We start from the raw sequence: 24,150 nt of genomic DNA, 5'->3' as shown, positions 1-24,150 counted from the left end.
ACGGTTACAACTTTTTCTCTCTTCTGAAACAGTTTGCGCAAAAACTTTGTAGTTTTAATACAACTTTAATCAAAATCAGATCACCACTGCAGGGACTTCTTGTGTTAAAAATTAATTTAATTAGATATTTCTTCTCTGATACACAGTTTCAAAGATGACTTTACCCTTAGTTCATCACATTAACTATTGATTCATTAATAGAAAAACAACAAAATTTGATTCTGTGTTACCTTGTTCAGCTCAAAAATGCACAGTAATTGTAGCAATTTATTATTGAAAATGGACTTCCCTGGTGGCTCAGTGCTAAAGAATCTGCCTGCCAATGCAAGAGATGCAGGTTCAATCCCTGGGTCAGGAAGATCCCCTGGAGGAGGGCATGGCAACCCACGCCAGTAATCTTGCCTGAAGAATCCCATGGACAGAGGAGCCTGGTAGTCTACAGTTCATGGGGTCACAAGAGTTGGACACGACTTAGCGACTAAGCAACCACCACCAATATTGAAAATAGAAATATACTCCCTAGAGCAAGAGTTAATATATTCATTTGCTATTGATTCTGAAATTTTAAAAGTTTTAATGAATACACAAACACTTGCATATGTATTTACTTGCCTTCTGAATTCTGATCCAATCTGTAAAAATAGTCAGGCTCCATGTGAGCTACCAATGACAGCATTTTGAGTTATTTAGAAAGTTTTCATGAGAGAAAAAGGAAAAATTCATAAAGTGATTTAGCTATTGAATCTGAACAAGCCAATAAATATTTGCAAATTTGCTGCAATTCTTCTCAAACACTTGCCTTTCTCGAATATATTCTCCTTTAGTTTGTGAGATTTCCACCTCCAACCACTGGGAAGGGAAAGGATTAATGCATAAGCCAGGAAGATAAAGCAAAGTTCATGACTTTTAATTTTTTCATTTAAATTTATATACATTATTTTCTTCAAATAACTGAATTTTGACCCGTATACCTTCATTACATATTCCACAGATTTTTTTTGAGGGGGGGCCCCTGATACTACTTTTTAAAAACTATTTTTGTTTGGAGGATAATTGCTTTACAGTGTTGTGCTGGTTTCTGCCCCACAACAATGTAAATCAGCCATGAGTATAGGTATGAATCAGCCTAGAGAGGCAGGATGCGGTGGGGTGCAGGACGGAGGGAACATTTTGATATATTTTTCCTATGCTGGGTCTTCCTTGCAGGACAAGCCTCTTCTATAGTTGTGGTCGTGGGCACAGTTGTCCAGTGGTAGGTGGGATCTTAGTTCCCTGACCCGGGTCAAACCTGAGCCCCCTGCAGTGGAAGCATGGGGCCCTAACCACTGAACCACCAGGGAATTCATTTCTCTTTTTTCTTATCTAAAACTAATAGAAAGTATTTTACATGCCACCTGGATGATGTGATTTTTTTTAACAAATCAAGTTGTAAGAAACAGATAAAAATCACAGACAGCTAGGAAAGGAAAAAGTGAGGATCAGGAGAGGAAGTCTTTGCATAAAAAATAAATAAAAATGGGATCACAAAATTTTAAAAAATTAATTGACGCCTAAGTATCATCCATAATTTAAGCTACAATTAAGAATCACGGACAGCGCTCAGGTCCTGTCCTCCCCAAAGAAGCCTTCACCACAGAGCCCACCATCTTCCACTGCTCTCTAAGCCTAAGTCTCCCAGATTTGGCCTGCTGGAACGCCCCTGCCCCGCGTGGCTCTATAGCAGCCTCCCTGACCCGCCGTGGTTCATCCTTAGCCCCCATTTCACGGAGAAAGACCGTACGTTCACCACTTTTCTGGTCCGCAGAAAAGCGAGCCGTTGCAGCCCGTTTTACGACAACTTGCGGCCGCGCGGCGCGGCTGACGGCAACGCCGCGCTGCTCGCGGAGAGGTCACCCCGGAGACGGCGTTGCTTTTCCGGTGCGCGAAGGGCTTAGAATGCATCCCCGAGGGCAGGATTCGGGGCTCAGTGGACGGCCTTGAGGGAGGAGCCAGGAGCTCCGTGCGTGACCCCGCAGGCTGGCTGGGCTCTGGCTCGTCACAACAGCAAGACCACAGGGTATGGCAGGGTCCCCGCACTTGGGCCTCACCGCGGAATCGCGTCTTGCTGCAGCTCTGGGGATCGCTTAGACGCCTCCGGCATAGCCTACCCCCGCATCAGACGGTTCCATTGCCTTCCCTTTTCCCTTCAATGCAGGCAGGCACCAGAGCCCGCTGGGAAAAGAAGGAAGGAGAAAAAAAAACAGTGAGGGTGAACTAATTGCAGAGGTTGAAACTGATAAAGCTACTGTTGGATTTGAGAGCGTGGAGGTGTGTTACATGGCAAAGATCCTTGTTGCTGAAGGTAACAGAGATGTTCCAGTTGGAGCAGTCATCAGTATCACAGTTGAAAAGCCTGAAGATATTGAAACCTTTAAAAATTACACACTTGCTTCTTTGGCAGCACCTGCCCCACAAGGAGCCCCGGCACTAACCCCTGCCTCCGCTGCTCCATCACCTGCTCGTTCTGCTCAGGCTCCTGGCAGCTCATCTCCTACTCACAGGCAGGAGGTTCTTCCTGCCCTCTCTCCCATCGTGACCATGGCAGTTCAGAGATGGGGGGACAAAAGTGGGTGAGGAGCTAAACGAAGGAGATTTATTGGCAGAGATAGAGACTGACAAGGCCTCTATAGGTTTCGAAGTGCAGGAAGAAGGCAAAAATCCTGATCCCTGAAGGCACACGAGATGTCCCTGTAGGAACCCCATTCTGTATCATTGTAGAAAAAGCGGCAGATATACCAGCGTTTGCTGACTATCGGCCAACTGAAGTAACTGATTTAAAACCACCAGCACACCACCTAGCCCATCCACCTTCAGCCCCCTCCCCCCGGCCAGCTGCTCCAGCTGGACCAAAAGGAAGAGTGCACCTTAGCCGGCTTGCAAAGAAGTTGGCAGCAGAGAAAGGGATTGACCTTACACAAGTAAAAAGGACAGGATCAGATGGCAGAATCATTAAGAAGGACATCAACTTCTTTGTGCCTATGAAAACTGCTCCCACTCCAACAGCCGCTGTGCCTCCCCTGGAGGAGTGGCTCCAGTTCCTACAGGTGTCTTCAGAGATATCCCAGTCACCGACATTTGCCAAGTCATTGCACAGCAGTTAATGCAATCTAAGCAACAATACCTCATTATTACCTTTCTATTGATGTAAATGGAGAAGGCAATGGCACCCCACTCCAGTACTCTTGCCTGGGAAATCCCAGGGACAGAGGAGCCTGGTGGGCTGCCGTCTATGGGGTCGCACAGAGTCGGACACGACTGACGCGACTTAGCATCATTGATATAAATATGGGAGAAATTTTGTGGGTACGGAAAGAAGATGGTACAAGGAAAAAGCAAAATTTCTGTCAATGACTTCATTATAAAAGCTTCAGCTTTGGCGTGTTTAAAAGTTCCTGAAGGAAACTTCTTGGCTGGACACAGTTGTAAGACAAAATCATGTTGTTGATAGCAGCGTTGCAGGCAGTACTCCTGCAGGACTCATCACACCTATTGTATTTAATGCACATATAAAAGGACTGGAAACCGTTGCTAATGACGTTATTTCTTTAGCAACCAAAGCACAAGAGGGTAAACTACAGCCACTTAAGTTCCAGAGTGGCACTTTTACAATCTCAAATTTAGGAATGTTTGCAATTAAGAACTTCTCTGCTATTATTAACCCACCCAAGCATGTATTTTGGCAATTGGTGCTTCAGAGGATAGACTGGTTCCAGCAGATAACGAAAAATGATTTGATGTGGCTAGCCTGATGTCTGTTACACTTAGTTGTGATCATCAAATTGTGGATGGAGCAGATGGAGCCCAGTGGCTTGCTGAGTTTAGAAAGTACCTTAAGAAACCTATCACCATGTTATAATTAATCCAAGAATTTCTAGACTCTGCTAGATCACACTGTTTCATTCTTACCAAGGTATAAATGTGTTATTAAATGGTAGTTCACTTTATTTTAAGGTTAACCAGTTATTTTTGAGTCTGTCCAGATATTTGTAATGGGCATTACTGAATTTTTTAAAATGCCAATTGCATCCCAATATTGTGCTCATTTAATAAACACCAGATTTTAAGCTGTGTACTCCTAGTCAAGGGGTCTGTGGCATAGCCCTTTGGTGGCAAGTCCTTCCACTAGAAATGCAGCGGTAGAATTGTGGTTCCCTACTGAGACAGACACATAAAAGTAAACTTAATGAGACCCTGAGGTTTTGAATTTTAATTATCTCAAATGTTTTGATTAGATTTGAGAAAAAGAGAAGTTGGGAAAACTAGTTCTCTTGGAGAAAGGATTTGAACTGAAACTTGATTTTGGAATTTAAGCCTAATTTTAAATTTTCTGTTATATAATCTTGGTTTATCATGGATGGGAAACATGGAGAACTTAAAGGAAAATATGAGAAAATTTTAAAAGTCAACATTTTTATAGGACTGCTCAACCAGCTGGTCTTTGTTTATTTTTCCATGACTTCAGAAATGACCAGCTCCTTGGTATAAATGAGAATTTGTGTGGGTATCTATTTAAACAATTTAAATGTGTCATTGTGAGAGCAGAATTCTATAATTTCCTCAAAAGAATATGCTTATAGAATTTAACAGAGAAAAAAAATCACAATATGTTGACATCATGAGATGTACTTACGTAGAAATGGACTAATTTCAGTTAGAAACAACACCAGTAGGTATAACACAAAAATATTAAGTGTAAATGATAAAATAATACATTAGAAGAAAAGCCTTCAGCTATTACCTGCTGAGATGTGTGTCTTGCAAGCTTTCCATAACAGGATTAAGCCAGAGAAACTGAGCTCCTGGAAACAGACATAATATTAATAGATGGTGGTGAGTATACTTTACTTGAAAATGGGACATTAAACATCAATATCCAACATATTTTTGGTACAATTACATAACAAATTGGATAATACATTTAAAGTACATACTGATGTGTGATACACAAAGAGCACTCAATGAATACCAGCGATTATTGTTAGGGAGATGAATGCAAGTAAGATGACCATCGTCATCTTTGAGGCCTGTTATTTCTTTTTGAGGCTTACTTATTAAAAGACTAACTCCAAGTCTTCCCTGGTGGCTCAGGGGTAAAGAATCCACCCACCAATTTAGGAGACACGGGTTCCATCCCTGGTTCAGGAAGATCCCACATGCTGTGGGGCAACTAAGCCTGTAGGCCACAACTACTAAGCACACACACCATTGATCCTGGGAGTTGCAACTTCTGAGACCATATGCCACAAGTACGGAAACCTGCACACCACAGGAGAAGCCACTGCAATGAGAAGCCCAGGCACTGCAGTGAGAGAGTAGCCCCCATTTGCTGCAACTAGAGAAAAGCCCACGCAGCAGCAAAGACCCAGCACAGTCATAGATAAATACATAAATAAACATTTTTTAAAAGTCTTAACTCCAATGATCCATGCATGATTTTGACCCTGTTTGGTTCTGCCTCATCACAGAAATGTTAGTATTTAATGAAAACAACACAAGGAATGAAATCTGTTCACTAAAACCTGTCTGTAAGGCCTTCCTCATAACCTGCAGAATGTCAGAACTTGCGCATTTCTGACTCACCGGATTCCGCTGCTTCACACAACTTAAATAGGTCCAACCACACTTGCTAGTGAAAACATGTCAAGGGCACGCTTGGGGTTCAGAAAATGGGGTGTCCCATCCGCCCACTAGAATGTACAGTTCACGGGATGGGAACCTGCCTGGCCCATCACACGGTATTTCCTCAATAAACACTGGAGTGGCCTTTTCCACCACGTTTCTTGTTTGTGAACTTCCACTTGCCTCACATTTAAAGCAGTGTTACTTGCCTTTTTCCCCGTTTTGCTTTATTTTTCACAACAAAACCCCTAAGTCTTGTATTCTTAAATTCTTCATCATATCCAGACCTACTCTTCCTATATAGAGCCTTAGTTGCCATATTCAGAGCTAACAACTAAATAAAAATCAGGTAAAAAAGTATTTCTTCTCCCAATTCGAGGGGCCTGGGTTCAATCCCACATGTCACAAACAAGACCAGGTGCAGAAAAATAAATATTTAAAAAATAAATAAAAGTTCCTATTTCTTATGAGATTGTTTCAGAAACATTTCAGACCCATGATACTGTATTTTCATATTGTAAAACAGGTTTTACAATAATGGATGCTATAGCTTCATAGAGCATGACGTTGAGAATAATCCTCACCAAAGACCAGATAGGTCTGAAGTGATATGAGATTGCTGAATTTACCATAATCCAATATTGATCTTCCATCTTGTCTGTCTGTATTACAGTAGTAAAATGTACAAACAAAAGCATAAAGATACCACAGTAAAAATAAATAAGTACTGTGGTCAAGAAACCCTGGTCAATGTCCCTCCATAGTTTCTCTGGACCTAGAGCTCCTCCCGGCCCCACCTGTGCCCTGTTCCCTCCCTACCTCCTCGGGACGCCTACACTTCCTCACCCTCCCCTGCCAGCTTCTCAGATGAATTCAGGAACCCTCCTGCAGCCTCTCCTAACAGTCGTGAGCAACAGTACAAGTGAGGTGCGTGTGTGATGTGTTTACACTTTTAAAGATAAAATTACAAATGCCAATAAACTATCAAATAATATGTGAATCTTCAAGACTTTAAAATGGGTGAAATTATGAGTGCTATGTGACTGAAATTTGACAAAATATCCAAGACCACTGACTATCACTGCACAGCTTTTGTGTTCTGTTGAAGGGAAGGGATATTTATATAAATAATTGAAAATAGTGATTTTGCTAAAATGAAGGTAATAAAAGTTTACAAAATACGACTAAATTTTTTTCCATCTAAACATTACTTTTCCTTCAATAGATCACCTAGATTTGTTCAATGAAAATTATGTTACTTTAACATATCTTTAAAATTAAAAGATAAATTAGAATGAAAAATATAAAGAAATCAGAATGACTTAAGCTGAATGTAAATGCTTTTGAAGATGTAATTAAATCTTGTTCATTTTTATAAAGATAAGACTAATGCTTATGTAGTTTAATATCATTTACCTGCCAAAATAAATTACAGATGTAACACTCCACTCATATTTCTTCTAAAGCTACAAATTTGAGAATGGTGCTAATTGTTTCACATGGTAAAACGTTTGTAAAGTATTGTGTTCCTTTAAGACTGTATGAATTCTGTGATAATTTGGAAGAAATTGATACTTTAATTCTCACACTTTTCCATTTTGATGGCATTTTCCATTACTTCTTTCAGAATGACTCGATTGCTTTATTTTTACAGATCCTATGCCTTTCTTGTGGACATTGTTTATAAGCATTTTATTATTGCTGTACATAGTGTGGAAAGATTGTTTCCCAATTCTGTTTCTAGGCATGCCTTGCTATACTATAGATAAACTATTGATTTTTGTGTTTTTAGCTTTTGTCAACTTTAGGCTTTAGCAAAACTGTCAAAAACCTCGCTGAGCAGACAAGGCTTACTTTGCTGGATTTGCTGAAATAAGAAAGGAAAACACCCTGGCAGAATCTCAACAGCCCAGACAGAAAGAGTGGAGTGATGGGTTTGTACAGTCTGACTAGATGACAGATTCTCAGACGAGTATTTTGAGATCGGGAACTCCTTGGGACCCAGCAGTGTGTGAGACACAATAGCTTTATACTCAGGTGCATACGAGACCAAGTTCTGAGCCGAGTTTTCTCAACAGTCTTGATAATTCAAGTGTTTTTTACTGATTTACAGTTGATACTCAGGGCTAAGTATTTCCCAGAGCCAGACTTACCCTGTCTTTCATTTTTCTCAGCCTTCACATAGTGACAGGAATGTATCTTGGGGATGAATAATTTCTAATCACGGGGAAAACCAAAACCACGTGGGTTTAAACTCTCAGCCCCTCTCCTTTGACATCCATGTCAGCCCAGGGTGGAGATTACAACACCATTGTCTGCAAACAGAAGCGATTTCCATCTTCACTGCTTTTTAGTGAGTTGTGGGTATATGATAAGGCTCTGCTGGCAGTTTTCCAGAATCTATTACTGCCAGATTTGCTGTTTCTTTTTGCTCAAAGATCACTTGTTGGATCACTTGAAGGGACAAAGTCCATTTCTCAGTATTTCAGATTTTGGTGATGACACTTCTGAGCAAAGTGACATGGAATAATACTAAGAAAGACATGTTTCCAGGGTTTGTAGTCCTGTACTCAGTAGAAGCTAAGGTTGCCCAAGCTCTATTTCTGTGAAACATGGGCTACAAAGCTGCTAAATGTTCAGGCAGACATCTTCATGTCTAGGTTTTATGGGAGTTTGATTTTTCTGGCCACTTGACCCAGTGTTTTGTCATTTACAAAGCACTTATTGCTTGATTCCAATTACACAGAAGATCACCTTTCTTATTGCAATGAACTAGCATCAGAGGAAGCTGGTTGTTATTCAAGGAGGCACAAGTAAAAACAATAATTATACTGAATGTGCATCTTAATCAAAAGACACACAAAGGAGTGACTCAAAGCATCAAAAGAAAAAGATGGGAAACATAAACACATTGTGTAGATAAGAGGTTTGAGTATCTGTTAATAATCTAGATTCTTAAGTAAATGAAGAAAGCGAGGATGCAAGGAGAGAAGACAGGAGAGCAGAGTGAAAGAGGACAACCTGCCTCTGATGTAGGGAGCTTGCTTGCAAGGTCTTCTGGAGAAGTTATCTCCTGGATGAGTCGTCATCTTGGTCAGTTTGCTGGGATTAGGTTTACGGCCCCTGGAAAACCGACTATAAACTCCTTGAGGGGCCTGGCTTGAGATCTCTGGACCCTTTAACTTAGAGATGTATACTCACTCCTGCTAAAAGTGGAGGGGGCGAGTTTTGAGTGGAGACCAGGAGTAGCTCTGGTTACAGCTGGAGACATTTTGAGAAGAAGCTGCAGAAATTCAGACCATGAAGACCAAGGTACAGGCCCAGCAGATCTTAACAAGACAGTCTTCATTTACGAGAGTACAAACTAAAGATACCTAGATTTTTTTTTGCTTGAGAAAAGTTGAAAGTGAAAGTGTTAGTTGCTTAGTTGTGTTTGACTCTTTGCAACCCCATGGACTGTAGCCCACCAGGCTCATCTGTCCATGGGATTCTCCAGGCAAGAATACTGGTGTGTGTTGCCATTTGTAAAAATTTAATGAGCTGTAATTAATAATTTATGCACATTTCCACAATGTAAGCATGTTATGATTAAACACGAATTTAAGTGTTATTGACCCTTACTGTCATATATTAGAAAGTCCTGCCTGCCTCCTGGGATACACAAATGTGAAATTTAAAACCTAACTTTAGAAAATATTTGAAGCAGTATTAACTTCCCCGACTCAAAGAAAAAGAAGCTTAAATTTATTTAAAAAGTGTATCAGTCTGATTGCCAGACTGTGTTAATGACTGATAGAAAAGTATTCTAAAAAGATTCTAGGTGCTTCTCTGGTGGCTCAGTGCTAAAGAATCCACCTGTCAATGCAGAAGACATGAGTTTGATCCCTGGTCTGGGAAGACCCCACCTACTGCAGAGCAACTAAGCCTGTGCCGCAACTATTGAGCCTGTGCGTCACGATAAGAGAAGCCACCATGTGCCACAACTAGAAAAAAGCCCACACAGCAATCAAGACCCAGCACAGCCGTAAAGAAATTTAAAAAAAAATTTTTTTTAAGGTTCTGTGCTGTACAGTAGGTTTTCATTAATTATCTATTTTATTCACAGTATCAATAGTGTATATATGTCAATCCCAATCTCCCAAATCATCCCCCTTGGTGACCTAAATGAGAAGGAAATACAAAAAGAGGGGATATAGTTACACATATAGCTGATTCACTTTGCTGTACAGTAGAACAGGGAGGCCTGGCGTGCTGTGATTCATGGGGTCGCAAAGAGTCAGACACGACTGAGCTAGTGAACTGAACTGAACAGTGGAAATGAACAGAACACACTGTAAGGCAAGTAAACTCCAATAAATTTTTTTTTAAAAGAGATTCTGGTCTCATGCACCATTTAAAGAAAGAAAGAAGAAAGTGAAGTCGCTCAGTCGTGTCCGACTCTTTGCAACCCCATGGACTGTAGCCTACCACGCTCCTCCATCCATGGGATTTTCCAGGCAAGAGTACTGGAGTGGGTTGCCATTTCCTTCTCCAGAGGCACCATTTAAACCCTACCTTAAAAACAGATCTCTCTCTCTAAAAAGAATGAGTCAGGTGAAAGCAGAAGTGGCTTTGAACCTGCTAAAATGTTTTAGGTGGCTTGTACAGTCATGTAAGACAACACTTGTGAGTTTCCATATAACACAAAAGCAGTGTGTCAAGAATTTGGGGTGGTTCAGTATCTCAGGCAACGATTCGTTATGTAAACAAACATCTGATGAGGAGACGTTCGTGTGGTTCCCAGGAACAGGCTACTTATTATTCAGAGTCTGTCATTGGGAATCACCCTGTTGGGAAGGCATCAGTCAAGACAATGTCTGCACTGTCTTCCTATGTGGCCTTGAATATCTCATCACCAAGACAACCAGTTACTCACACACACTTGTCTGCCACAGAGTTCATCACATCCTGCTGACACAGTCGTGTTCTCAAGCTTCCCTGAATTACTTGCACAGATGTCCTCCCAGCTTGTGCTTACAATGTGTGGTTTCTGAGTATGGAGAGGATGAAGTCAGACTAACAAAACTGCATTTTCAGAGCTTTAAAAGTTATTATCATATAAATGTAATTTAAAACATGTCACTGGTGAGGTCTTGCTCCATTATACTGGATAAGAAGCAAAAGTGTATCAGTCACTTCAATCATGTCCAACTCTTTGAAACCACATGGACTGTAGCCAACCAGCCTCCTCTGTCCATGGAATTCTCCAGGCAAGAATACCGGAGTGGTTAGCCATTCCATTTTCCAAGGGGTTTTCTCAAATCAAGGATTGATGATCAGTAAATCAAGTCAAAACCTAATGTGCACTTTTTATTGGCACTAAGGAATGTTACTTTTGCTTATAAGGTCCAAGGAATTCTTCATGATGCTTTTATGTTTGAGTATCATTTTTTCCGAATGCTCCAGGTCTTCACCAGACCTGACCTCAGAAGAAACCACTTTATGGAGGCTAACCTACTCAGGTTTCCTCACTGCCTAACTGTCCCAGGGCCAGAAACTACCCACCTCTGTCCCACTCCTGCATCCCACATGCTAGAACAAAACATCTGCAGTGGAGACACACAAGTGGAAATTACCCCAGGAGCCAGTCCTGGGGTAGGAAAGCCTTAACTGTAATTTATGAGTTGTCAGAGGCTCAGTGGAGACCACCTGTGTTAAAAACTCCAGAAGGACCTAATGATGGGGGAGACAACCACAAGATTGTGGGATTTACCCTGAGGAGCTCAACCAGGTCCTCACATTAAATGTCAGTGAGGAAACCTTTTATGCTCTAACAGAGAGAGCACTCTGTTAATAAGGCTGCACTTGGGGAAACCTAGGAATGAGAACCTAACCCGCCTGGGGTCATCAGAGTCTAACTGAAGGGGCAAAGAGAAAGAAACAAATGAACAGATGAAACAACTGTTGTTCAGTCACTAAGTGGCGTCTGACTCTGGAACCCCATGGACTGTAGCACTCCAGGCTTCCCTGTCTTTCACGGTCTCATGCAGTTTGCTCAAACTCATTTTCACTGAGTCAGTGATGCCATCCAACCATCTCATCCTCTCTCATCCCTTCTCCTCCTGCCTTCAATCTTTCCCAGCATCAGGGTCTTTTCTAATGAGCTGGCTCTTTGCATCAGGTGACCAAAGTATTGGAGGTTCAACTTCATTTCTTCCAATGAATAATCAGGGTTGGTTTCCTTTAGGATTGACTGGTTTGATCTGTTTGCTGTTCAAGGGACTCTCAAGAGTCTCCTCCAACACCACAGTTCAAAAGGATCAATTCTTTGGCGCTCAGCTTTCTTTATAGTCCAAATCTCACATCCATACATGATTACTGGAAAAACCATAGTTTTCATTAGAGGGATCTTTGGCAAAGTGATGTCTCTACTTTTTAATATGCTGTCCAGGTTTGTCATAGTTTTTCTTCCAAGGAGCAAGTGCCTTTTAATTTCATGACTGTAGTCACCATATGAAGTGATTTTGGAGCCCAAGAAAATAAAGTCTGTCACTGTTTCCATTATTTCCCCATCTATTTGCCATGAAGTGATGGGAATGGATCCTACGATCTTTGCTTTTTGAATGTTGAGTTTTAAGTCAGCTTTTTCACTCCTCTTTCACTGTCATCAAGAGGCCCTTTAGTTTCTCTTTGCTTTCTGCCATTAGAGTGGTGTCATATGCATATCTGAGGTTATTGGTATTTCTCTCAGCAATCCTGATTCCAGCTTGTGACTCATTTCACATGATGTTCTCTGCATAGACGTTAAAGAAGCAAGATGACCATATAAAGCCTTGACGTACTCCTTTCCCAATTTTGAACCAGTTTGTTGTTCCATGCCTGGTTCTAAGCATTGCTTCTTGACCTGCATACAAGCCTCTCAGGAGGCAGGTAAGATGGTCTGGTATTCATATCTCTTTAAGAATTTTCCACAGTTTGTTGTTATCCACACAATCAAAGGCTTTAGCATAGTTAATGAAACAGAAGTAGATTATTTTCTGGAATTCTTTTTCTTTTTCTGTGATCCAAAAGATGTTGACAATTTGACCTCTGGTTCCTCTGCCTTTTCTAAATACAGCTTGTACATCTGGAAGTTCTTGGTTCATGTACTGCTGATGCCCAGCTTGAAGGATTTTGAGGATTACCTTGCTAGAATGTGAAATAAGCACAGTTGTATGGTAGTTTGAACATTCTTTGACATTGCCCTTCTTTGGGATTGGAATGAAAACTGACCTTTTCCCATCCTACGGCCACTGCTGAGTTTTCCAAATTTGCTGGTGTACTGAGTGCAGCACTTTAATGGCATCATTGTTTTGGGGGTTATGAAAACTGGCTGGAATTTTATGCTCAATCTACATGAGACCAAAGATAAACAAGAAATCCTGAGAGACACCAGAGAGGGGAAACACAAAAACAAATCACCTTGTCTGGTGTTGAAATAACTTTCTAGGTCCAAGATGGAACTGCTTCTGCCTAGGGTGACGTGGCAGCAAATTTAAACTTATATGACTTTTGTGTCTCTGGACATGTTCCTCTTGTGACCAAAAACACTGCAATATCCAGTCAGTCAATCCCCAAAGGCCAAGTTAGTTCTGGGCTCTATACTTATTACCTTGCTCCTTCGTGTCCTAAACAAGATCAACTATGTTGCCCAACCAATCAGAATTTTTCTATTTGTCTCTATCTTGTTCTTCATTCTTTCTTAGAAAAGCTTCTTACCTTCACCCCCATTTTGCAGTTTTCCAAATGGAGACTGTTTGCTTCATGAAGGGTTAAAGTTTGTTTGTATTTCCTGAATTTTGTTTAATCATTCTCTAGTACCCTAGAGAAACAAAGCTAAGGATTGCATTTGATTTCTCAGAATCCATGAAAGTAAGAAGAGAATACAGTATTTAGTATTGAGCAAAAATGACCAACTTAGAATTCTATATCCTGAAAAATTATCTATCAAAGATGAAGGAGAAATATAGACTTTCTCAGATACACAAAGACAGAGTGAATTTGTTGCCTCGGAAGAAATGGTAAAAATAAGTTGTTTAGAGAAGGAAAATTATCAATTGTTTAGACAGAAGGAAAAAATAGTTGTTTAGAGAGAAGGTCAGAAACTCAGGCCTACATAAAGGAAGAAAGAGCATTGAGGAAAGAATAAGTGAAGTCAAAATAAATTTATTTTTCTTAGTTCTTATGTATCTATCAGATAACATTTTTTTTAAAGAATACTACCAACAATATATTCAATTAAGTAAGCATATATTATATACTTATATATGCTTGTGTATCCTTGTATATGGGCTTCCCAGGTGGCTCAGCAGTAAAGAATGTGCCTGCTAATGCAGGAGTTGCAGGTTCAATCCCTGGGTCAGGAAGATCCCCTGGTGAAGGAAATGGCAAACTGCTCCAGTGTTCTTGCCTGGGAAACAGTCAGACATGACTTAATGACTAAACAACAACAATATGCTTGTATATAAATTTTAAAAATGACAGTGAAGATTCCAAGGATTGAATGAAAGAACTAAGATTATTTTGTTATTTTAAGGTATTTAAACCTTTGAATTTTGACATTATTTGAAAGTGGCCTGTGATTAGCTGTAAATGTATGATGCAAACTCTAGGGCAACCACTAAAAAAAAGTAAAAAGAATATTTAAGTGATATGCTAATAAAAGGGAGAAAATGACATCATACAAAATGCGCAGGTAAAAATCACAAAAAGCAGAAAAAGTGTCAAAAAAAGTTAGATGGAAACGGGCAACAAATAAACTACAGTAACATGTGGTAGATACTTATCCAACTACATCAATAATCACTTTGAAAGTCAGTGATCTAAATGACCAATAATTGATTGTAAGCTAGATCAAAACTGCAGACTCAGTCATATGTTGTCTATAGGAAACTCATGCTGGGTATAAAGACAAACAGATGAAAGAAAATCCACATGTAAACAGCAGTCAAGAGAAAGCAGGAGTAGCCTATTAATTTCACAGAGAGCAAACTTCAAAACAAGGAAAGGTATCAGAGATAAATAATTATAAAGGGATCAATTATCAGGAAGACATAACAATCCTTCATGTGAATGAACCTAATAACAGACAAACTGTGAAGAGGAAACTAATAAAATTGCAAAGGACATAGGTAAATCCACTATCTGAGCTGGAGATTTCAACACCTGTCTATCAGAAATGGTCAGATCATCAGGCAGAAAATCAGAAAGGACAGAGTTAAACTCAACAATAATATCTAGGAACCTCCTGGTGGTCCAGTGGTTAAGAATCAGCCTTGCAATGTAAAGGACACGAGTTCAAGTCCTGGTTCTGGAACTAAGATCCCATATGCCATGGAGCAACTAAGCCCATGTGCCATGACTACTGAAGCCACATGCTTTAGAACCCACGCCCTCCAACTACTGAGCCTGCACATCACAACTAGAGAGTCTGTGAGCTGCAACAAAAGATTCCACACGATGCAATGAAGATCCTGCATGCCGCAACTAAGACCTGGCACAGCCAAATAAATAAATATTAAAAAAGTAACATCGATCAACTGGATACAATTCACATCTATGAATTATGGCAACAATAGAACACACATTATTCTCATGCTCACACAGAAGATTCACAAAGATGTACCATACCACATTCTGGGCCACAGACACAGTTTAACAAATTCAAAACAACAGAAATCATATAATGAACTTCCCTGTTGGTACAGTGGATAAGAATCCATGTGCCAAGGAAGGGCACACAGGTTTGATCTCTGGTCTGGGAAGATTCCACATGCCACAGAGCGACTAAGCCCATGCACCGGAACTACTGAACCTGTGCTCTAGAGCCCATGCTCCGCAGTAAGAGAAGCCACCTCAAAGAGAAGCCCATGTACCACCAACGGAGAGTAAGCCCCGTTTGTTGCAAGAGAAAAGCCCACACAGCAATGAAGGCCCAGCACAGCCAAAAGTAAATTCTAAAAAAAGAAACTACAAACCAGTATCTCTCATGAACATAAGTGTAAAAATCTACATGAAAATATTAGCAAATAGAACCCAACAATGCATAAAAAATAGTTATACACCATAATCAGTTCAGTTCAGTTACTCAGTCATGTCTGACTCATTGCAACCCCATGAACTGCAGCACACCAGGCTTCCCTGTCCATCACCAACTCCCGGAGCTTACTCAAACTCATGTCCATCTGATATAGGCATGTTCTCCATGTTGTCATGTCTACCACCAGAAACCATCATAAAGGAGTTGGTGATGAAGCTTGCTTTGTCCTTTCATGATCTCTGTTTTCCTTGGGGACCTCAAGCAATTGTTCAGATGTCCTGGGTTCGAGAAGCAGATTAAATCACACATGTTCATGCTCAGGAACTTCCATGTAAAAGCTGGTCTGATGGATCTGAGGGATTGTTTTCTTTTACATGAAATTCTGTGGGCATGAACTCTAGTTCTCTAGATGAAACTGGCTTACCCGTGCTCCCTGATGGTAGCATGATGACTATCTTACTCAGAGACATGAGAGTTAAGCAAAGGAACAGCACTGAACTTGGGTTGACAGGAAGTTCTAAAGCTCCATGTGCCCAAGGGAACAGAGTTACAGCATACTGTTTGTTGCCCTGAGGACTAAGAGCCTTCCACTCTTTTGGATGTAGAATATCCAACATCCTTTTCATGCATTCACAAACTATTGAAGACAAAAGATGTGCTGCTTCTTTCTCACATCTTCAGATTATTGAAATTATCTGATAAAGGAAGACACTAATTTAACATAACATACCTGGATCTAGTCAGGGATTTTCCAATTGAAAATTCCATGGCAACTAGCTAATTTGCCTGTTTCGTTGGTTGGATAAATGTTTTAATCTATTGTACTGTGCCCTGTCTTAGATTTACAGTGATACATATTAGCAAAGCAAATGTTAGTTATCTGCATGTGTATATAACTGCTGCTATTTATGTAAATCCCACCTACATGACATTTTAAAAATGTATTAAATAGCCTCCCTCAGCACTAACACTGCTGGAGAATTCTAATTCTGAGGTTATCATCATTAAAATGCCATTAAACATTTAATATTCTCTCCCTGAGATTGACAAAAGAATTCAACAACATTTGCATCATAGCTTCTTCAGTTCCTTCTTTTTCATAATTTTACATTTAATACCATCTCTCAGTTTTATGTAAAATAAATACTTTGTTAGAAATTCTCATTTGGTGAGAATCAAGAACCTTTCAAAGCATCATGCTACTTCTGCCTCTCTGCCATTAATCGTTTTATGAATGAAAGATGCAAATAGGTACAAAGATACATAAAGATCCTGACTTGTGTCCTATCTATGAGAAGGTTGGATGATGGCCACTCTGACTGGTGTGAGGTGGTGTTTCATTGTGATTTTGATTTGCATTTCTAATAATTAGTGATGCTGAGCATCTTATTATGTGCCTTTTGTCCATCTATTAGTTTGGGGCCAACATAAATGTGGTTTCAAACTGTGAGCTTTAAATCATTAAAACTAGGCTCAATGATAAATTTATTAATCAAAATAGGAACCATTAGAATCAACACATTTTTGCCAATGAGAAATAAGTTTGTTTATTCCTGTAGCAAAAAAAAAAAAAAATCTGTGCTTCAGGATATGATGAACTCTTGGACAGCTTTTTTTTGCATCCTGCTGGTTGTGGAAGTGTTTTCCCTGCAAAAAGTCATCAAGATGCTTGAAAAAGTGGCAGTCAGTTGGCGAGAGGTCAGGTGAATATGGCAGATGAGGCAAAATGTCAGAGCCAATTCATTCAAATTATGAAGTGTTAGTTGTGAGACCTGAGGTGGGGCATTGTCATGGAGAAGAATTGGGCCCTTTCTGTGGACCAATGCTGGCTGCAAGCCTTGCAGTTTTTGGTGCATCTCATTGATTTGCTGAGCATGATCCTCAGATGCAGTAGTTTCATTGGGATTCAGAAAGCTGTAGTGGATTAGTTCCGGTAGCCGACCACCAAACATTTACCATGACATTTTTTTCTTGCAAGTGTGGCTTTGGGAAGTGCTTTGGAGCTTCTACTCAGTCCATCCAATGAGTTGGTCTTACCAGGGCATGTTTTCAGAAAGGGTACATATTAAATAATTTCATTGAGATTTTTGCTATTATAAGTCCATCTGGGCAAAGTGTATGCTATATTACACACACATCAATATATGTGTTACTGTTGCATTACCTGAAGAGAGAAGTTACAATTTTAAAGGCTCTCATTTGAGGTTCAGTAGAGAAGCAAGACTAAATCTTTTGCTAAGTAACCATTATAGAATAAAGAGAATACAATAACATTTACAGAGCCTTAGCTTCCATCATGGAATAACAGACTGGTTTCAAATAGGAAAAGGAGTACATCAAGGCTGTATGTTGTCACCCTGCTTATTTAACTTATATGCAGAGTACATCATGAGGAACGCTGGGCTGGAAGAAGCACAAGCTGGAATCAAGATTGCCGGGAGAAATATCAATAACCTCAGATATGCAGATGACACCACCCTTGGTGTCAGATGGCAGAAAGTGAAGAGGAACTCAAAAGCCTCTTGATGAAAGTGAAAGAGGAGAGTGAAAAAGTTGGCTTAAAGCTCAGCATTCAGAAAACTAAGATCATGGCATCTAGTCCCGTCACTTCATGGGAAATAGATGGAGAGACAGTGGAAACAGTGGCTGACTTTATTTTTTTGGGCTCCAAAATCACTGCAGATGGTGATTGCAGCCATGAAATTAAAAGACGCTTACTCCTTGGAAGGAAAGTTATGACCAACCTAGATAGCATATTAAAAAGCAGAGACAGAGATACCCCTCGTCCAAGGTAAGGTACAGTGGCTGCGCCTTGCTGGAGCAGCTGGGAAGAGATACTCCACGACCAAGTGGAATATAAGAATCCAGTGTTCTGGGGAGGAAGGAACAAGATGGCGGAGGGATAAGATGGCAAGACCACTTTCTCCCCCACAAATTCATCAAAAGAACATTTGAACGCGGAGTAAAGTCCACAAAACAACTTCTGAATACTGGCAGAGGACATCAGGCTCCCAGAAAAGCAGCCCATTGTCTTCTAAAGGAGAGAGAAGAAATCCAGCTCCACCCACCAGAACACCGACACATGCTTCCCTAACCAGGGAACCCGGACAAGTCACCCGTCCAACCCCACACACAGCGAAGAAACTACATAATAAAGAGAACTCCACAAACTGTAAGAAGAGGGAAAGGCCAACCCAAGCAAAGCAGTATAAGCAAGATGAAGAGGCAGAGAAATACCCAGCAAGTAAAGGAACAAGATAATTGCCCACCAACACAAACAAAAGAAGAAGATATAGGGAATTTACCTGATAAAGAATTTCAAATTTTGATGGTGAAAATGATTCAAAATCTTGAAAGCAAAATGGAGTTACAGATAAATAACCTGGAGAAAAGGATTGAGAAGATGGAAGAAAGATTTAATAAGGACTTAGAAGAAATAAAAAAGAGTCAATATACAATGAATAATGCAATAGATGAGATCAGAAACACTCTGGAGGGAACAAACAGTAAAATAACAGAGGCAGAAGACAGGATAAGTGAACTAGAAGATAGAATTGTAGAAATAAATGAAATAGAGAGGAAAAAAGAAAAACGAATTAAAAGAAATGAGGACAATATTAGAGACCTCTGGGACAATGTTAAACGCTCCAACATTCGAATCATAGGAGTCCCAGAAGAAGAAGAAGACAAAAAGAAAGACCATGAGAGAATACTTGAGGAGATAATAGTTGAAAACTTCCCTAAAATGGGGAAAGAAATAATCACCCAAGTCCAAGAAACCCGGAGAGTCCCCAACAGGATAAACCCAAGGCGAAATACTCCAAGACACATATTAATCAAATTAACAAAGATCAAACACAAAGAACAAATATTAAAAGCAGCAAGGGAAAAGCAGCAAATAACACATAAGGGGATTCCCATAAGGATAACAGCTGATCTTTCAACAGAAACTCTTCAGGCCAGAAGGGAGTGGCAAGACATACTTAAAGTGATGAAAGAAAATACCCTACAGCCCAGATTACTATACCCAGCAAGGATCTCATTCAAATATGAAGGAGAAATCAAAAGCTTTACAGACAAGCAAAAGCTGAGGGAATTCAGCATCACCAAACCAGCTCTCCAACAAATGCTAAAGGATCTTCTATAGACAGGATACACAGAAAGAGTGTATAAACTTGAACCCAAAGCAATAAAGAAAATGGCTACGGGATCGTACTTATCAATAATTACCTTAAACGTAAATGGGTTGAAATTTTCAAAAAGGCTAGGAAACAATTCTCATAGCCATCAATAGTTCAGTGTTGAGTTCATGAATAGTTTTTAAAGTTTGGGACAAACTGTAGTATTTGCTATTTGAAGTACTATTTGTAATTGGCATATTACGATGTAACATTGGTCTTCATTTCCAACTTAAAACGCCTAAAAATGCCTAACAGGTTTTTAGATTTGTGAATTTTAGTTGAAATGTATTTTACGATGTTACGAAACCTGCAGAAATATTGAAACATTTCAGAGAACTTATTCACTGTACATTTAATTTATTTTATTTATAAAAGTTATGAACTGTAGAAAGTTTTACTTGTTGGGTCAAATGCTTGTTGCTTCAAATGCTTGTTGCATTTGAAGTGCTAGTTACAAGAAAATCAAATATCTTCAATGTATAAATGCTATTAAGTTTTTAAAGGACTCTGGAGTATAAGTAAGTTTGTTTAAAGAAATTTAGTCTGTTCAACTTGAAAAAATAAATAAAATTGGAAAAAAAATAAAATAAAATAAAAAAGTTTGTAAAAAAAAAACCAACAGTTTGTATTATAAACACAAACCATAATTTATGTAAAACTGCATGTCAGTCATGTTTACGTGCAGAGAGTAATATATTAATAGTGAGTCACCAAAATTATCAATAGTGATGGGATTTCAGGTATATTTTTATTTCCTTGGTTATGCTTTTATACATTGTATGATTTTCGCCCCAAGACACATTGTTGAAAATAAAAACAAAAACTGTTTTTCACCAATACCTTCAAAAAAAAAATAAAATAAAAATAAAAAGCAGAGACATTACTTTGCCAACAAAGGTCCGTCTAGTCAAGGCTATGGTTTTTCCAGTGGTCATGTATGGATATGAGAGCTGGACTGTGAAGAAAGCTGAGCGCTGAAGAATTGATGCTTTTGTTTTGTTTTGTTTTACTTTCACTACAAAATAATTTATTAAAACACAGCTTCAGCCTCCTATATACAAGCGCACATACTCCTGACTACCCTAACTAGGGGACACTTTTCTTCTCCCTTACCTTGCAAACCTCTTCTATCAGATCTTTAAGATACTGGATCTCCTTGGCCAAGGAATCTGCTTTCTCTTTCAGAGCCTCATTCTTCTTTTCTAGCTCTTTACATTCACCATTGAGGGCCTCCTGCTCTGCCCTCTTCTTCTGGCGGTACCTAGTGGCTGCTGTCTTGTTCTGCTCCATTTTCTTCAGCTTCTTGTCCAGCTTCTCACCCTTTACTTTTGCTGCTACCATCCTCTTTCCAGGAGGGTCGTAGGGTTTGGGGCGGGAAGAGCCACTGAGGGCAGCTGGAGATAGTAGGCTCTTCTTTGGAAAGCCCCTGGAAGTGGAGGGGCTATGCTGGGGAGAGCCCAGAGAGGAGTCAGGGCTCATACAGATGCCACTTTCATTATCTGAGGGGGCATCCTCCTCCTTTATGCACTGAGCAATCACAGTAATGTAAGTGGTGGAGTCCGGCTTGCTATCTCCTTCAAAGATAACCACTTCACTGCATAGCTCTAAACTAAAGGAATGATCTGGAGTGGAAGACAGGGCCCCTGGGGAAGGGGGAAGAGGTTGCAAGAAGGTGAAAGGGGCACCCTGGTCAATTGTTGGTAAACTTTCTGGAAGATGGCCAATTGGGATCACTATCTGGGGGGGCTCCTTGTTAGTCTCCTGGAGTAGGGGATCAAAGAGATCACACCTGTCATCCAACGTAGCCAAGAGCTCATCTGGCATGGTTTCCAGGTCATCTATACTCAACAGGGTATCATTAAAATCAAACTCCTTCAAATCCTTTTTCTCCACCATCCAATCTGTCCCGGAGAAAGCATCCTCCTTGCTGTTGTCTGAGAAACTGACCAACCCAGCCACAGCCAGCCAATCGGAGGAGCCTGCCTTAGCCTTGTCGCAGGAGAACCCATGAGGTTTGGCCACCTCCAGGTAGCCATCTAGGAGACCTAGGCTCTCTTCAGCCCCCAAACCCGACTGGTCGAAGGCGACACGAAGTCCCCCACGAACACCTCGCTGCTCAGTAAGCTCATCTCGGCCATGTTGCGAGGTTTTGGTGCTTAATTCAAGGAATGCGCTTAATTCGAAGGTGTCTTTGTCGGTTACAGCAAGGCTGCTGCTGAATGCCGTGAAAAGCGCCATGGCTTAAGCCGCTGGGGGGTTGCCGCTGCAGAGCCTGGTGCTGCTGCTGCTGCTGTTGCAAAGGCCGATGCTGCCGCAGGCACTGCTGCCTCTAATGCGCCATGGTGGCCGCGGACCCAGGGGGAGCGGGAGGACAGACTGTGCGCACTTGCCCGGAGGAACTACATCTATGCGCGGGAGGAAGAAAAAAAATCGAATTGATGCTTTTGAACTGTGGTGCTGGAGAAGACTCTTGAGAGTCCCTTGGACTGCAAGGAGATCCAACCAGTCCATTCTGAAGGAGATCAGTCCTGGATGTTCATTGGAAGGACTGATGCTAAAGCTGAAACTCCAATACTTTGGCCACCTCATGTGAAGAGTTGACTCACTGGAAAAGAGTCTGATGCTGGGAGGGGTTGGGGGCGGGAGGAGAAGGGGACAACAGAGAATGAGATGGCTGGATGGCATCACCAACTCGATGGACATGAGTTTGAGTGAACTCCGGAAGTTGGTGATGGACAGGGAGGCCTGGCGTGCTGTGATTCATGGGGTCGCAAAGAGTTGGACACGACTGGGCGACTGAACTGAACTGAAGGTAGGTAAGTTGTCAACTAAAAAATAAAGTCACAACCTGAAAGTAGAAAGTTATTTTACTTGGTGGGAATGTTTACAACTCCAAGCCTGGGAGACAGCATCTCAGTAGCTCTAACAAAACTGCTCCAAAGAGACAGGAGGGGGAGTCAGGCTATATACAAGTTTGCAAAAAAGGGAGCAGGCAGTCTGAACAGCAAAAAGATCAGATATCCAGTTAAGGAATTTAGCATTCTGTGTATGGAAAGGTGCAAGCCTTTGGGCTCACTGAATTCTTTCCTTTCTTATGCACTTCAGCTATCTGGGCCAATCCTGTTTCCTAGTTCACCTTGCTTCTTGCATTCCCTCCACTCCTCAGGAATCACCATGGGGGGTGGCAGCATCCTCTGGATTGCAGTTTGGGGAGCCCTCATTCACAGTTGGAGGCCAGATATCACTGATGGCTGTGACATTTTTGTTTATTAATATGGCAGGAGATATTTTCATTTCACAAAGTAAAAACACCTGCCCTCCTAAGGCACGGAGAAATGCCTTAGGGGTGGTCATCAGAAAAGAATTCAAAACAAGGCAGGTGTTAGTGAAGCCAATTTCAAGAAGTAAGTTTAATCCACACCCTTTAAAATAATCAAAAGAAAAATGTCAACATCACTATTTATTAGAGAAATGCACATCTAAACCACAGCGAGGTATCATATCACACCAGTCAGAATGGCCATGGCCAAACACTCTCAAAACAATAAGTGCTGGAGTGGGGGTGGAGACAAGGGAACCCTCCTCCACCAATGCTTGGGATGTAAATTGGTAACAGCCACTGTGGAGGACATTGTGAAACTTCCTTCAGCCATGAAAACGAGAATGAGGTTAGAATACTCCTTAACACCATACACAAAGATAAACTCCAAATAGATTTAAAAACCCAGTTGTGAGGATGGATACTATGAAATTCTTGAGAAAAATATAAACAGAACACAATTTGACATGAATGCAGCAAGTTCTTTGTGGATCTACCTCTTAGAAAAATGAAAAATAAACCACAAATCAGAAAATGGGACCGAATCAACCTTAAAAGTTTTTGAATACCAAAAGGAAACCCTCAAGGAAAGACAAGAACAACCCTCAGAATAGGAAGAAATATTTTCAAAGGAAGAGACTCACAAGGAATTTATCTCCAAAACATACAAACAGCTCACCCAGCTCAATATCAAAAATGCATACAAACCAAGGGGAAAAAAATGGGCCAAGGATCGAAATGGTTATTTCTCTGAGGAAAGCCTACAGATAGGAGATAGGCACATGAAAAGATGCTTAGCATCACTACTGACTAGAGAAATGCAAATCAAAAGTCCGATGAGGTAAGCACTCACATTCATCAGATTGGCCACTCTCTTCTCACCACACCCTCTCTAGCCTTTAAAGATGTTTGCTGCTGCTGCTAAGTCGCTTCAG

The 24,150-nt window shown here is 40.6% G+C and overlaps 2 pseudogenes; one reads left to right on the top strand and one right to left on the bottom strand.

Annotated features, from left to right (window-relative positions):
• The first annotated feature begins 1,139 nt into the window (after positions 1-1,139).
• Positions 1,140-4,090, top strand: LOC129563315 (dihydrolipoyllysine-residue acetyltransferase component of pyruvate dehydrogenase complex-like; annotated as a pseudogene).
• A 16,817-nt stretch (positions 4,091-20,907) lies between these two features.
• Positions 20,908-22,212, bottom strand: LOC129562962 (cyclic AMP-dependent transcription factor ATF-4 pseudogene; annotated as a pseudogene).
• Positions 22,213-24,150: the final 1,938 nt, after the last annotated feature.

This window comes from Moschus berezovskii, chromosome 9, assembly GCF_049115385.1.
Source record: "Moschus berezovskii isolate FMDL1 chromosome 9, NW_MosBer_1.0, whole genome shotgun sequence".
Classification (NCBI taxonomy): Eukaryota; Metazoa; Chordata; class Mammalia; order Artiodactyla; family Moschidae; genus Moschus; species Moschus berezovskii.
This window is presented reverse-complemented; position numbering and strand designations above follow the sequence as displayed.